The 16,361-nt window shown below is 35.9% G+C and overlaps 1 non-coding gene across 1 annotated transcript; it reads right to left on the reverse strand.

Moving 5' to 3' along the window:
- Positions 1 to 2,398: 2,398 nt before the first annotated feature.
- Positions 2,399 to 2,505, reverse strand: LOC114385528. The gene has a single exon (XR_003660898.1). It is a non-coding gene; the product is annotated as a small nucleolar RNA R71 (small nucleolar RNA).
- Between the last annotated feature and the right edge of the window lie 13,856 nt (positions 2,506 to 16,361).

Below are 16,361 nucleotides of genomic sequence, written 5' to 3' on the forward strand. Positions count from 1 at the left end.
AAGAGTTTTACTCTTTGGTAATCGATTACCAGAAGGTAGTAATCGATTACCAGTTGATGTCATCATTTTATCCTGTTTCTTAACCCTTTTTGTCACCATTTTAATTATTGATTAGCCTTAATTGTCAAATTAATTATGCAGTTTTATCATTTGGGCCTACTGGATTAATTGTGTTTTTAATTTAATTTCAGGAGAATTATAAGCAATTGGGCTTGAATCCGAAATTGGGCTTGAACTTGAAGAGAGCAGACAATTTTATCCTACCAAATCTTATCTTATCTAGATTTTATCTCATCTAGATATTATTTCATCTAGATTTTATCTTATCTTATCTAGATTTTATTCCATCTAGATTTTATTTTATCAAATCTTATCTTATCTTGTCCAGATTTTATTTTATTAATGGGCTTGGACTTAAAACAGATTTGTAAGCTTTGGGGCTGAGAACCTATATAACAGCACCAAGGTTTTAGTTTTTAGAGTCCTTTTTGTTTTGGAGAGGAGAATAATTCTAGTATTCTCCACTTTCTACTACAATTTCATTTTCTACTGATTAATGGAAGGCTAAGTCTCCAACATTGTTTTCTCTTGAGGATCAAGCACAACTCTCTTTGAGGTTTTATTATTACTATTGAATTCTAATCATTTTTTCCTCTTCACCAATTACTCTGTATTTGTTGCTATTAATCCATGCATGCTTAGTGCTTGATTAATTGTCTCTATGCTTAATTTACGTTCATGCTTAATAATCAGTTTCGTTCATGATTAATTGGTGCATTTGTTGCTTAATCACATAATGACTACCTTATGTTAAATTTCGCTTAGTAATTTATTTTAGGGTTGGATTAAGTGGTTGAACTGATAAAGGATAAATTCTCGTAACCTAGGATAAGAGACTTGCTTGTGAATCAAGGGGAAACAACATATTTTAATTATGATATTTTCTAATTAAAATTTGCTCGTTGTTTAATTTACAAAAACAAACAACCCCCCAATTCGTTACTGTTTTATTACTATCTGTTATGAACGTTTGGTTGACCATTGCTCGTTGGGAGACGACCTAGGATCACTTCCTAGATACTGCATTTTTAATGTTTATTTGATTCAGGTACGACCTCCATCAAATTTGGCACTGTTACCGAGGAGCAGTGGGCCAAAGGTTCATAATAGTGTTTAGTTATCTTATTTTGTGTAGCGTTCTGTTTTGCATTTCAGTTGCATCTCCTTTTTAGTGACTGATTCAGCTTTGTGTTTTGCCGTGAACAATGCTGAACAGTGATTAGCGACTGGAAATTAGCGACTAATTTTGCAATTTAATTAGCGATTTTTGTTTTGATAGTTAGAGTTGTTATTTTTGGCAGATTTTTTGTGTGGTAACTTCTTTTGATCCATATTTTGTGTGAAAAATACCAGGAGCACTTGGTGTGGCAGTATTTGAGAGAGACAAAAATTTTGGGAACTTGTTTTTAGCAAAACTTAAAACGACCATAACTTTTGCTCCGGGTATCAGAATAACTATTATTATATATGCATTTGGGGTAGAAAAAAATTTCCCATTCTATGACAACACGCCGAAGCTAGTTGGGTTCTCCCAAACTCCAAAAATCAGCCGTTTACTAAGTTTTTTTTATTTTTCAAGTATTATTGTCCTATTTTTCTAAACTTTGCTTAGGTAGTTTTCATAGTTAGACTTTGAATTTTTGTTTGAAAATTTTTGTGCTATCTTTTCATGATTTTAGGGTGTTCCTCACAAAATTTCAGCTCATTTTGATATCATTTACCCCCTTGTTAGGTGCTTGTTGAGAAACACATTATTTGCTGCATATAGTGCATGACTAGGGGCAATCTAGGTGATTTACAACCCTTTGATCCTGAAATAGATAGAACCTTTCATAGATTAGTTAAGCATAGTGTGCATCTTGGTCATTCTATGCATTTTGAGCATTTTGAGCATTCTGTTGAGGGTGATTCTGAATATTCTGATTTTGAGCATTCCACTACTAATTTTCATACTGAGAACATGGCTCAACCTCCACCTCATGAGAGGACTCTTAGGGAGATGGCTGCACCTGATTTCACTTATGAAAACTTGTGCATTCAATATCCTGATGAAGGTGTTCAATATGTTCTCAAGACTGGACTAATACATTTGCTGCCCAAGTTTCATGGTCTTGCAGGTGAAGATCCTTATAAGCATCTTAAGGAGTTCCATATTGTTTGTTCCACCATAAAGCCCCCTGATGCCCAAGAAGATCATATCTTTTTAAAGGCTTTTCCTCATTCTCTGGAGGGAGTGGCAAAAGATTAGCTATACTACCTTGCTCCCAGGTCTATTTTCAGTTGGGATGACCTTAAGAGGGTGTTCTTGGAGAAATTCTTTCCTGCATCTAGGACCACTGCCATTAGAAAAGACATTTCAGGCATCAAGCAACTTAGTGGAGAAAGCTTGTATGAGTACTGGGAAAGATTCAATAAATTGTGTGCAAGCTGCCCTCACCACCAGATTTTTGAGCAACTCCTTCTTCAATATTTCTATGAGGGACTTAGCAACATAGAGAGGAGTATGATTGATGCTGCCAGTGGTGGAGGTCTTGGTGATATGACCCCTGCTGAGGCTAGGAATTTGATTGAGAAGATGGCTTCCAACTCCCAACAATTAGTGCAAGAAATGATGCTATTGTCCTTAGAGGAGTCCATGAGGTGGCCACAGATTCATCTTCATCTACTGAAAATAAAAAGCTAGAAGGAAAACTTGATGCCTCGGTCAACCTGGTTACTCACCTTGCCATGAATAAGAAATCTACACCTGTTGCAAGAGTCTGTGGTCTATGTTCTTCTGCAGATCACCATACAGATCTCTGTCCTTCTTTGCAGCAATCTGGAGTCAATGAGCAACCTGAAGCTTATGCTACAAACATTTATAATAGACCTCCTCAGCAAAAAAACCAACAACAACAAAATAATTATGACCTTTTGAGCAATAGATACAATCCAGGTTGGAGGAATCATCCAAATCTGAGATGGAAAAGTCCTCCACAACAACAACAGCTTGTCCCTCATTTCCAGAATGCTGCTGGTCCAAGCAAGCCATATGTTCCTCATCCAATACAGCAACAGCAATAGCAGCAGTCACAACAAAGACAATAAGCAACTGAGGCTCCTCCTCAACCTTCCTTAGAAGAGTTAGTGCGGCAAATGGCCATCCAGAATATGCAATTTCAGCAAGAGACAAGAACCTTCATTCAGAGTCTGACAAATCAGATGGGGCAGATAGCTATTCATATGAACCAAGCTCAGTTCCAAAATTTTGACAAATTGCCTTCACAAACTGTGCAGAATCCGAAAAATGTGAGTGCCATCACCTTGAGGTATGGCAACCAAATTCAAGTGCCTCCACCAGTAGCAGCACCTGCACCTGAACTTGTCAAGCTTCATTCTACACCTGAAAAAGAGGATGAGATAGTTGCACAAAAGAAAAAGCTTCCTAACAAAAATTTTCATGCAGGTGGACCTTCTTCTAGTAATTCTGACTTACAGCAGGCTCCTATCCCTCTTCCATTCCCACCTAAAGCAATTCCAAACAAAAAAATGGAAGAAGCGGAAAAGGAGATCTTGGAGACTTTCAGGAAACTAGGGGTGAACATACCTCTGCTAGATGCCATCAAGCAAATTCCAAGATATGCCAAGTTTCTAAAGGAGATGTGCACACAATAAAGGAAGCTTAAAGGCAATGAAAGGATTAGCATGGGTAGAAATGTGTCAGCATTGATAGGTAAATTTGTTCCTCACATTCTTGAGAAATGTAAGGACCCAGGTACTTTCTGTATACCTTGCATTATTGGGAACAATAAATTTAAGAATGCCATGCTAGATCTAGGAGCATCAGTTAGTGTCATGCCTCTGTCCATTTTCAATTCTTTATCTCTTGGACCTTTGCAATCTACATATGTGGTGATTCATTTGGCAAATAGAAGTGTTGCTTACCTCGCAAGTTTCATAGAGGATGTGCTAGTTCGGGTTGGTGAACTTATTTTTCCTGTTGATTTTTATGTTCTTAATATGGAAGCGGGATTTTCCCGTGGTTCAGTTCCAATTATTTTAGGCAGGCCATTTATGAAAACAGCCTGAACAAGATTGATGTTTATGTTGGCACATTGTCTATGGAATTTGGTGATATTGTTGTTCATTTAAAAATTCTTGATGCCATGAAACATCCATCTGAGGATCATTCTGTTTTTCGTGCTGAGATAATTGATAAGATTATTGATGATTATATGTTTGATTTTGACAATGTTCTTCATGGTAGGAAACATCCATTTTTATCTGATTTGTATACTTATCATTCCTTATGCATTGAATCTGAATCTGAGTTTGAATTTGATCATGTGTCTGATTTTTATGCTGAGAATGAATCTGAATTTGAGTCTGGTTCTGATTTTCTGGGTGTTGTACCTCTTGATCTTGATTTTTTAGAGTCAGAATGCACTAACCATGTTGCAGGAAGTACATATACTTCTGACTTGCTTTATGAGGTACAGGCTGAGGAACCTTCTTCTTCTCCTACCATGGTTCCTCCCACTGTTCAGCCACCACCCACACCAGACTTGAAGCCCTTACTAGCAACCCTCAAATATGCTTACATGAAGGACAAGGAAAAATTTCCAGTGATCATCTCTGCCTCCCTTGCTGTTGAGCAAGAGGAGAAGTTGTTGCTAGTTCTCAAGAAGCACAAGAAAGCCATTGGATGGACTTTAGCAGACATTCCTGGTATTAGCCCATCTACATGCATGCATAGGATACTTTTAGAGGATGAGACTAAGTTAGTGAGGCAGCCACAACGACGACTTAACCCCGTCATTCTAGATGTGGTGAAAAAGGAAGTGACCAAGCTCTTGTAAGCTGGAATCATCTACCCCATTTCTGAAAGCCAGTGGGTGAGTCCAATCCAAGTGGTTCCTAAGAAGACAGGCCTCACAATGATCAAGAATGAAAATGATGAGCTTATCCCCATAAAAGTGCAAAACAACTGGCGAGTCTGCATTGATTATAGGAGGCTGAATCTGGTAACCAGAAAAGATCATTTTCCCCTGCCTTTCATTGATCAAATGCTTGAGCTCTTGGCAGGTAAGTCTCATTACTGTTTTCTTGATGATTTTTTTGGTTATTTACATATTCATATTGCTCCTAAGGATCAAGAAAAAACCACATTCACCTGTCCCTTTGGCACTTTTGCCTATAGGAGGATGCCCTTTGGCCTATGCAATGCCCCTGGCACCTTCCAGCGGAGTATGCTTAGCATTTTCAGTGACTTTTTAGAGAGTTGCATAGAGGTGTTTATGGATGATTTTACTGTTTAGGGATCCTCTTTTGATACATGTTTGGATAGTCTGGATAGAGTTCTTAGTAGATGCATTGAAACTAACCTTGTGCTGAATTTTGAAAAATGTCACTTCATGGTAGAACAATGTATAGTTTTAGGGCATATCATTTCCAGTAGAGGCATAGAGGTAGACCCTGCAAAAATAGATGTTATTTCACAATTGCCTTACCCCTCTTGCATGTGAGAGGTTCGTTCTTTTCTTGGTCATGCAGGGTTTTATAGGCGCTTTATCAAGGATTTTATCAAAGTGACCCTTCCACTATCCAATCTCCTGCAAAAGGAGGTGGAGTTTGATTTTGATGACCGATGTAAAGAGGCTTTTGATTGCCTCAAGCGTGCGGTGACTACCACCCCTATCATTCAGGCACCTGATTGGACAGCCCCATTTGAGCTAATATGAGATGCATCCAATTACGCATTGAGGGCTATCCTTGCTCAAAAGATTGATAAGCTGCCTCAGGTGATCTACTACGCTTCCAGAACTTTGGATGCTGCTCAAGAAAATTACACTACCACAGAGAATGAGCTATTAGTGATAGTTTTTGCTCTTGAAGAATTTCGTTCATATTTGCTTGGTACTCGTGTTATTGTTTATATTGACCATGCAGCTCTGAAGTACCTATTGAAGAAGGTTGAATCAAAGCCTAGATTGATCAGGCGGATGCTTTGGCTCCAAGAGTTTGATTTGGAGATCCATGATCGGAGTGGTGCACAGAACCTCGTGGTTGACCATCTGAGTAGGATTGAGCGTGTATCTACGGACTCACCCATTCAGGATGAATTTCCGGATGACCATTTGTACATTCTGTATAGTATTTCTGAGTCTTTCCCCACTCCTTGGTTTGCTAATATTTTGAATTATTTGGTTGCTTCTGTTTTTCCTCCCTTAGCATCTAAAGCTCAAAATGATAAAATTAAGAGCGATGCTAAGCATTATATTTGGGATGACCCCTATTTGTGGAAGTTATGCAGTGACCAGGTTATTAGGAGATGCATTCCAGACCATGAGATTGACTCAGTCTTGTAATTCTTGCATTCTTCCGCACCAGGTGGCCATCTTGGCATACAGAGGACAACTCGCAAGGTGCTTGACTGCGGTTTCTCTTGGCCCACCATCTTCAAGGATGCGTGGAGAATCTGGAGCACTTGTGAGCCTTATCAGAGAGCAGGCGGCTCACCTTTATGAAGACAACAAATGCCTCAACAACCCATGTTATTCTGTGAGGTGTTTAATGTCTGGGGTATAGATTTTATAGGGCCTTTCCCTGTCTCTTTTGGTTTTGTTTATATTCTCCTTGCTGTTGATTATGTTTCAAAATGGGTGGAAGCCAAACCCACCAGAACTAACGATGCTAAGGTCGTTGTGGATTTTGTTAGATCTAATTTGTTTTGCTGGTTTGGAATCCATAGAGTCATCGTTAGTGATCAAGGCACCCATTTTTGTAACAGATCCATGTATGCCTTGCTAAAAAAGTATAGGGTCGTGCACATAATTTCCACACCATACCACCCCCAAACTAATGGGCAGGCTGAGAATTCAAATAGGGAGATAAAAAGGATCTTGGAGAAGATTGTGCAGCCGAACAGAAAGGATTGGAGCACCAGGCTAGATGATGCTCTTTGGGCGCATAGGACTGCCTACAAAGCACCCATAGGAATGTCTCCTTATCAGGTTGTCTTTGACAAGGCATGTCATCTTCCTGTAGAGATAGAGCACAAAGCCTACTAGGCTGTAAAGACCTGCAACTTCTTTATTGATCAGGCTGGAGAGGAAAGGAAGTCGCAACTAAGTGATCTAGATGAGATTCATTTAGAAGCCTATGAGAATTCCAAATTCTACAAGGAGAAGACCAAGAAGTTCCATGACAGCTTGATAGCTAAGAAGGACTTCGTGGTTGGACAGAAAGTTTTATTGTAAAACTCTAGGTTCAGACTCATGAGTGGTAAGTTGAGGTCAAAGTGGATTGGTCCTTTTGTGGTGACTAATGTTTTTCCTTATGGTACAGTTGAGATCAAAAGTGAGTCCACAGATAAGAGCTTCAAGGTCAATGGACACCAGCTGGAACCATTCCTCACAAATCCCTCCTTAGTGGATGTAGTGGTGGAAGAGACCTCATTACTTCACCCTACTTCTCTTCCACCATGACTTAGGGAGTTTTCTTTTTCTATCTCCTTCTTTACTTTTATTGCACTTGTCCAAATTTATTGATTGTTTTTATTGTTCTTGATCTTATGATTGTGCTACATTGAGGACAATGTGTTGTTTAAGTGTGAGGGGGGGGGGGGGGGAGATTGTTCTTTAATTTTGTTGGGTATTCTAGTTTAATTTTATTAGTTTTTTTGTTTTAGGTTAATTTTGTTATTTTTGTTTTATTTTTGTGTACAACATTGCATGTTCCTCTTTGAATTTTGGGTTATGTACAGGTAATGGGTTATTGTTTTTGAAATAGGAGTTTCTTGGCATTTTGTGAATTGAAACCCTTGTTTTTCTCTACATGTCAAGTTAGTTTTGAAAGTTTGAATTCAAGTTGATAGATTTACCATTGGTGAGAATTTGAGCCATCATCATCTATTTTATTCGGTGTGTTTTGCCCCATTGATTGCTTGCACAATAGCCTTGGCTTGACTCTTGTTGATACTTCTTGCTTCACATGCATGTTGGGAGATGATTTAGGCATTTTATTCTTATAAGCCTCTAGCCAAATGAGCTTACCTTGAATTAATTCCTTTGATAGCCCCTTTGAGCCTATGTTCCCCTTTCTTTGTTTTGAAGCTCATTACAAGCCTTAAGTGAAAAACCATGATTTCACCCACCCTTAAGGAATTTTGGAGCTTTGGAATTGTTTTGGGAATAAGTGTGAGGGGGGGGGGGGGGGGGTATGTGTCATTGGATGATATGTTTTCATTGGCCATGCTTGATGATGTATACATATATTGCCTAATTGTTGTTTTATTTTTCAAATGCTTTCAATTGCTACTGTCCACATTAAAAAAAAATCAAATAAAAACAAAAATGAAGTTGAATAAATGAGGTCTTGGTTTGAAGACTTGGATTGGTTGAAGACTTGGTTGATTTTGTTTTTGGTTTACTTTTTAATGCTTAATTTATAATTTTGGTTTTGGGGTTTACTACTTTTTCTTACTTCCCACTTATTCCCCATTGCTCCTCTATTCCTTTGGGTTTTAGCTACTATCTCATACTTTCATCTACCTTGTCCTTGGCCCCATTACAACCTTAAAAGACCTTTTGATCCTCATGTGCATGTGCTTGTGATGTGGTTGTCAATTTTAGAGTCTTGTCAAGTCTATGTGGTGTTTGTTTTCATGGGTGCTCTGAGAGTAAATAGTAGCCTCTAACACTTGAGAGACAGAGTGCATATCTTGTGAGGCTTTATCACTTTTCATTCTTGGGCTGATTGACTATCTTGCCATGTTTGAGATGCTTGGATGATTTTCATGACGACCTTGACTCTTTAACTCTTTATGTGTTGGATGTTACCCATTCTTTTCATTCCTTGAGATTCATTGAGAAATATGTAATTATTGTTGTGTCTGTCTGTTTCTCTTTAATGTCTTTGGATTTGTACCTTGCTTTGTTTTTTTTTTTTTTTGCCTAGGAGTGCAAAAGGCTAACTGTGAGGGGATTTGATGTGTCATCATTTTCTCCTATTTCTTAACCCTTTTTGTCACCATTTTAATTACTGATTAGCCTTAATTGTCAAATTAATTATGCAGTTTTATCATTTGGGCCTACTGGATTAATTTTATATTTTTAATTTAATTTCAGGAGAATTATAAGCAATTGGGCTTGAATCCGGAATTGGGCTTGGACTTGAAGAGAGCAGACAATTTTATCCTACCAAATCTTATCTTATCCAGATTTTATCTCATCTAGATATTATTTCATCTAGATTTTATCTTATCTTATCTTATCTAGATTTTATTTTATCAAATCTTATCTTATCTTGTCCAGATTTTATTTTATTAATGGGCTTGGACTTAAAACAAATTTGTAAGCTTTGGGGCTGAGAACCTATATAACAACACCAAGGTTTTAGTTTTAAGAGTCCTTTTCGTTTTGGAGAGGAGAATAATCCTAGTTTTCTTCGTTTTCTACTACAATTTCATTTTCTACTGATTAATGGAAGGCTAAGTCTCCAGCGTTGTTTTCTCTTGAGGATCAAGCACAACTCTCTTTGAGGTTTTTTTTTATTACTATTGAATTCTGATCAGTTTTTCCTCTTCACCAATTACTTTGTATTTGTTGCTATTAATCCATGCATGCTTAGTGCTTGATTAATTGTCTCTGCGCTTAATTTACGTTCATGCTTATTGATCAGTTTCGTTCATGATTAATTGGTGCATTTGTTGCTTAATCACATAATGACTACCTTATGTTAAATTTCGCTTAGTAATTTAATTTAGGATTGGATTAAGTGGTTGAACTGTTAAATGATAAATTCTCGTAACCTAGGATAAGAGACTTGCTTGTGAATCAAGGGGAAACAACATGTTTTAATTATGATATTTTCTAATTAAAATTTGCTTGCTGTTTAATTTACAAAAACAAACAACCTCCCCCAATTCGTTACTGTTTTATTACTATCTGTTATGAACGTTTGGTTGACCATTGCTCGTTGGGAGACGACCTAGGATCACTTCCTAGATACTGCATTTTTAATGTTTATTTGATTCGGGTACGACCTCGATCACCAGTGCTTTAAAACGTTAAGATTTCAAATATCAAGAGTTACAATTTGTGTTTAAACATTTTTATAATTGTGTAATCAATTACACAATACTTGTAATCAATTACCAGTGTTACTAAACGTTTTAATTTTCAAAATTCAAAATGAAGAGTCACATTTGTTGATGTGTAACCGATTACACCTTAATGATAATCGATTACCAGTGACTGATTTAAAAATACATTTCCAAAAGTCACAATTCTTCAAGTGAATTATTTCTGAAGATTCTTTCAAAAGTCACAACTTTTTAAGTGACTAGTTTTTAAAGAAATTACCAAGAGTCACAAGCTTTGACTTGAGTTATGAAGAGATTATAAATGTGGCCATGGCATGAATTTCAAATGATTAACAATCAAGAAATTTATCTTTCAATCTTCTCTCAACATCATTCAATATCTTTCAACTCTTTCTACAGAATTTTCTGATTCATTTATCTTCATCTTTCTAAAAGTTTTTGTTTAATACTTTCTCTTTTAAGAAAATTTTTTTGATAAAAAAATCATGCTATTTATCTTTTTCATTCTCTTCTTCCTTTGCCAAAAGAATGAAGGACTAATCGCCTGAATTCTTTTGTGTCTCTCTTTTCCCTTTCCAAGAGAATTCAAAGGACCCCGCTTGAGAATTCTTTTGATTCTTCCCTTCCCCTTAAGCAAAAGATTTCAAAGGTCTAACCGCCTGAGATATATTTTATTTCCCCTTTACAAAGATTCAAACGACTAACCGCCTGAGAATTCTTTGTCCCAACACATTGGAGGGTACATCCTTTGTGGTACAAGTAGAGGGTACATCTACTTGGAGATTGTTATACTGAGAACAAGAGAGGGTACATCTCTTGTGGATCAGTTCAAGTGGAGGGTACATCCACTTGGGTTTTCAAAGAGAACAAGGGAGGGTACATCCCTTGTGGATCTTGGGCTTGTAAAGGATTTTACAAGGTTAAAAGAAATCTCAAGAACCGCAGGTTGCTTGGGGACTAGATGTAGGCACGGGTTGTTGCCGAACCAGTATAAAATTCTTGTGTTTATCTTCTTCTTCCCTACACTCTTTAATTTCCGCTGTGTACTTTTATTTATCGCTTTTACTTTTGGTTAAGTTTCTATTTCTGTTCTTTACTTTTTTAACTTAGTAGTAAAAGCCTAATTGAATCTAGTAACATTAAGAAGGATAGGTTTTTTAATTAGTCAAGATATGTTCATAATTAATTCAACCCCCCTTCCTAATTATTCTGAGGCCACTTGATCTAACACTTGGGACTAAATCTATTTGGTGTTCTATTCCCCTTAAAGGAGGTAGCCCAGGGGGTATCTCTTTGGGAAATATATCATCAAATTCATGTAAGAGTTCTTGGACCTTTGGGGGCAAGGTCTCAAATGTAGGAATTGTGGCAGTGCTAAGGGATGAGTGCTAAGGGATGTTTCCCTTGATAGGAGAAGGTAGAAAGATTGTTTAAGAAGGAGTTCTCTTTTAATATCACCTTTTGTTGCAAAATGATTTTCCTTCTTAACAATCTTCTTGGAGGAATCCTTTTCCTCTTTTTCCTCCCCCTTGGCCTTTGAAGACAAGGCCTTACTATCCTTCTTTTTCTTTTGTTTTTCTAGTTTTTCTTCCTCAGCCCTCTTATCTTTCATAGTTAGTTGATCTTTGGCCACCTGTGAAGGTGTTTGAGGATGCAACACAAATTTAGTGCCAAGATGGGTGAGGGTAATCTCATTAGTTAGGCCATTGTAAATGATCTTCCTATCAAATTACCACGGCCTTCCTAAAAGAATATGTCCTGCCTCCATAGGAACTATATCACAATTAACTTCATCCTTATATGTCCCAATGGAGAAAGGTACATTTATTTATTGATTAACTATCATTTCCACTTGCCCATTGAGCCATTGAAGTTTATAAGGTTTTAGGTGGGGGATGATAGTGAGGTTCAACTTGGAAACTAATCTTGTCTACAACAATTGCAACAAGATCCAGTATCCACAATGAGAGAACAAGTTTTATCTAAAATTTTGCATCGTGTATGAAAGATGTTCTCTCTTTGGGATTGAGATAGATTACAAGATTGACCTCCAAGGAGCCTTCTAACCATTAAGAGGTCACCTTCTTCATGGGGGTAGAATTCCTCACTAGACTCTTCATCCCTTACTTCATCTTCACATCCACTAGAGGAAGGGCAAGAAGTAGTCTCCTCTTGACTACTATAAATGTCTTGACCCCTCATGATCGTGGTTTTCTTTGTGGGGCATTGAGAGGCAATGTGACCTCTCCCTTGACATTTGAAGCATTTAATGTTGCTAGTCCTTTCTTGGGAACTAGTCTTAGGGGTGTATTTCTCTATGGTCTTACCCTTATCTTCCTTGGGTTTTGAAGGTGCAGCCCCCAAAATTCCTTGGGCTTGGTCCTTCCTTGGATAAGAGTGAGAGCCATAAGATTTTGAAGAAGGCTTTCTTTTAAGTTGTTGCTTCACTCTTATATAAAGTTGGACTAGCTCATCTAGGTCCCTATATGGAAGGAGTTCAACCTTGTCCCTCACTTCCATATTAAGCCCACTAAGGAACCTAGCTATGTTTGTTCTTTCCTCCTCCCTAAGTCCAGCTCTTAAAAAGAGTAGTTCCATTTGTTGTCTATATTCTTCAACACTCATACTCCCTTGTCTAAGCCTTTGGAGCTTGTCCATAAGCTCCCTTTCATAGTAGGAAGGAATATGCCTCTTCCTAAGGGCACTCTTAAGATCATTCCAATACTCTACTGGAGGATCCCCATGAATCTTTCGTTCCCTAACAAGGGAAGTCCACCAATAGAGGGCATACCCTTGAAAGCTAAGGGTAGCCAATGGAACTTTTCTCTCTTTGCTAATATGATGGCAAACAAAAAGTTGTTCAACCTTCATTTCCTAATCTATGTAGGCCTCAACATTATCTTTTCCATGGAAATATGGGAGACTAATGTTAACATCTTGAGGCCTTCTATCCCTTCCTCTTCTTTGGGAGTGATGTTTAGTGTGTGAACTATGGCGCCCTCTATAATAGTCGCTAAGTTCTTCACTTAAACTCTTGCAAGAGTAATGACTACTATAGGAGGCATGTTTCTCTCTTTTCATTTCTTTCATTATTTTTCTTCTTTCTCCCTCTCTTATTTTCTCTCTTTCATCTTGACTTATTTCTTCCACTCTTTTTTTTTTCCTTTTTCTTTTCTCTCTTGTTTTTCTTTCCACAACTTAAGGGATCTCAAATAATCTAATATCTTATACAAGGGGTCCATAGGAGTAGAACCCTCACCATTAGCACTAGATGAAGAATGAAGACGCATGTTGGTTCCTAAGTTATGGTTCTTTCTTGTTGGGGGGTTTGAAAACAAAAGGTAAAAGAAACTATGGTTGAAACTACCCAAAATAAACACTAAAAAAAGGTGTAAAAGATAAGGTAAAAACTAACTGGTTTGTACGTTTAACATCACCCCTAAACATGGAACATGTAACAAACAACCAATATGCAAAAGAAAGTAAAAAAAAAACATAATTTTAATAATCTTCAACTCTTTGTGCACTTGATCAATCTTCATCTTCAACTCTTCAATCCACTTGCCTTTAATGGGAACAACCCAATCAAAATAATCACAATTTCCACGACCCTGGACATAAAATTTGGTTACTAAGTCATTATTAACCAACAACAAAAATTAAAAAAAATAGAGCATGAGAGCAAATTGAAACAAACTTTGGCAATGTGCAAGTATAGAAAAACCTCCTTGGATTGTTTCTAGTATTGGATGTTCAAATCACACACTTCTTTCCATAATGACATTATTCAACATTTCAGTGAGTCCAACCTCCCCTTGAGCTCAAAGACTGAGATTCACCATACTCATTCATTTTGCGTTCATCTCCACCTTCAATAGCCACAAAGCTAAGATAATAAAAAATCAAGAAACACCCAAGGAGGGGGAAGAACAAAAAGTTGATTCATTCATTCATGCAAAACAATATATAAGAAGGAGGAAGAACAAGTAGTTGTTGCAAGTCTAACGGTCAATTGGAGAAAGGATAAAATAAAATCGTTACTGAAAAATTAGTCCCTATGTCAATGCGAGTAAATTTTTCGTGACATTTTCATTCCTACGTGCCGCATAGGCGGCTTCACTACCATTAATCGATGAAAGTTAACAATGAGGACAAATTTTTTGCACTTTTTACACTTTTGAGAGCTACATTTTGAATTTTCATATTTCAAAAATGAATTTTTCTTTGCTTCACACTTTTAGGAGTGAAAATGATTATTTATAATGTGGTCAAACAAAAACATTTTGCTGGTAATAATGTTGGTTAAATTATTTTACGTACTATTTATGGAAAAATGTTTAGTTATTGTTATTATAAAGAATTTTAATTACTGAAAAATGACTGAATGTATAGTCACAAGTTTCACTTTTCAATGTCAATAAATAATTTTTATTTCTATTTGATGAAAGAGCAATGATAATGTTGACTTTCTTTGATATTCAATCCTTAATTTATATATCTTTTCAAAAGTTTTGAATTACTAATTATTTTTTAATTGTTGTGTTATGGGTTAAGATGTTTATATTGAAACTAGATTGTAACCCGTGCGCATCCGCACGGGTTGTCTGGTTATTTATTTAGTAAGCATCAGATCTTTTTTTGCAAGATAGGAATAAAAAAATGCATTTTTTGTTTTTTACTTCTAAGTTATAAAAATTGTAAATTTGCACTTATTTAAGCACAAGATAGTTATGTTACAGACCAAATTAAAGATATTAAGCATAACAAACATTTTTGTTCTTTAAGAAAATATAAATTATTTTTGTTTTTTTTATTTAGAATTTTCATTTTTATTGTATTATATATATAATACAATAAAAATGAAAAGAAATTAATATTAATTTATGAATAAAACTAAAAAAAATGAATAAAATAAGATAAAACCCTCAAAAATTCCTTCTTTGATTTGAACTTATCTAGTTCAAAATATTTTTTTATTCAGGGAAAAAAATTGAATAAATCACATCTTAATAGAATTGTACGTAATGATCAATAAATTTTAATTTTTTAAAAGGAAGCAAACATGCATGACTACATCAGCATAATAATAATAATAATAATAATAATAATAATAATAATAATAATAATAATAATAATAACCATATATAATTTATCTATGAAGGGGAAAATGATGCACATATATAATTAAATTCAGATTTTGCATATACGTCCAGTCCAACAATTAGTAGTAAGGCTTACATTTTGCAAGGTAATTTACATAAGAGATAATAAACCTTTTCTTATGTTTTTTTTCATGTAAATTTTAAAATTGTTCCCTTGCTGGTTGTCATTATAAATCTTGGATGAAACATTAAACTCCTTTTGTCAATAGTCAGTATGAATTTAACAAATTTATCATAATCCTTTTGTGGACTGTCTACTTCTTTATCTATGAATAGAAAATGATGCACATATATAATTAAATTCAGATCTTGCATCCACATAAGATGTTACATTAAATAAAAGCTGAACAACACACATGTTGTATGTAAATACTTCTGCTTTCACACAAACCTAAAGAGTAGCTCTCTTCTGCTAATATCTTTGTCAAGTGTTAAGTAAAAGCATGAATGTGAGCATGCTCACCTATTTCAGGTATCTTCAATATCCCCTGTTGTTCTCCAACTATTTCCCAGAGTTTTGGCCCAAGTTGCTGGGTCTTGCCATCCCCTATGTTTGAGTAGCATTGCAGCATAAAATATTTAAGTCAATTCTTAGGATATACAAATTGCATAAATAATAAGAAAGATACTTAGTGTAAAAAGAAGAAATATAGTGAAATGCACAATCAAAATCTTTAGATACAATTTCAGAGGAAGATGCCGTTTTTTATGCTTCTTTTCCCCTTCATACAAATGTCCATGGAATTAATAATGAAAATGAGATGCTCCCTATCAAACTTGGTAGAGAAGAATACTTATTCACATATAATAATCCCCCTTATTGTTGGATCAAGTGACCTCGAAATAATTAAGAAATGGGGATTGAATTAATTATTAATGTGTCTTTACTAATTAAAAAATTTATCCTTCTTAATGTTACTAGATTCAACTAGGCTTTTACTACTAAGTTAAGAAAGTAAAGAACAGAAACAATAACTTAACCAAAAGTAAAAGCAACAATGATTTTCTCTGAAACCTATATGCTAAATGTCCTTGTCATGCTCATGCTTGATAAC

This window comes from Glycine soja, chromosome 14 (assembly GCF_004193775.1).
Source record: "Glycine soja cultivar W05 chromosome 14, ASM419377v2, whole genome shotgun sequence".
NCBI classification, from domain to species: domain Eukaryota; kingdom Viridiplantae; phylum Streptophyta; class Magnoliopsida; order Fabales; family Fabaceae; genus Glycine; species Glycine soja.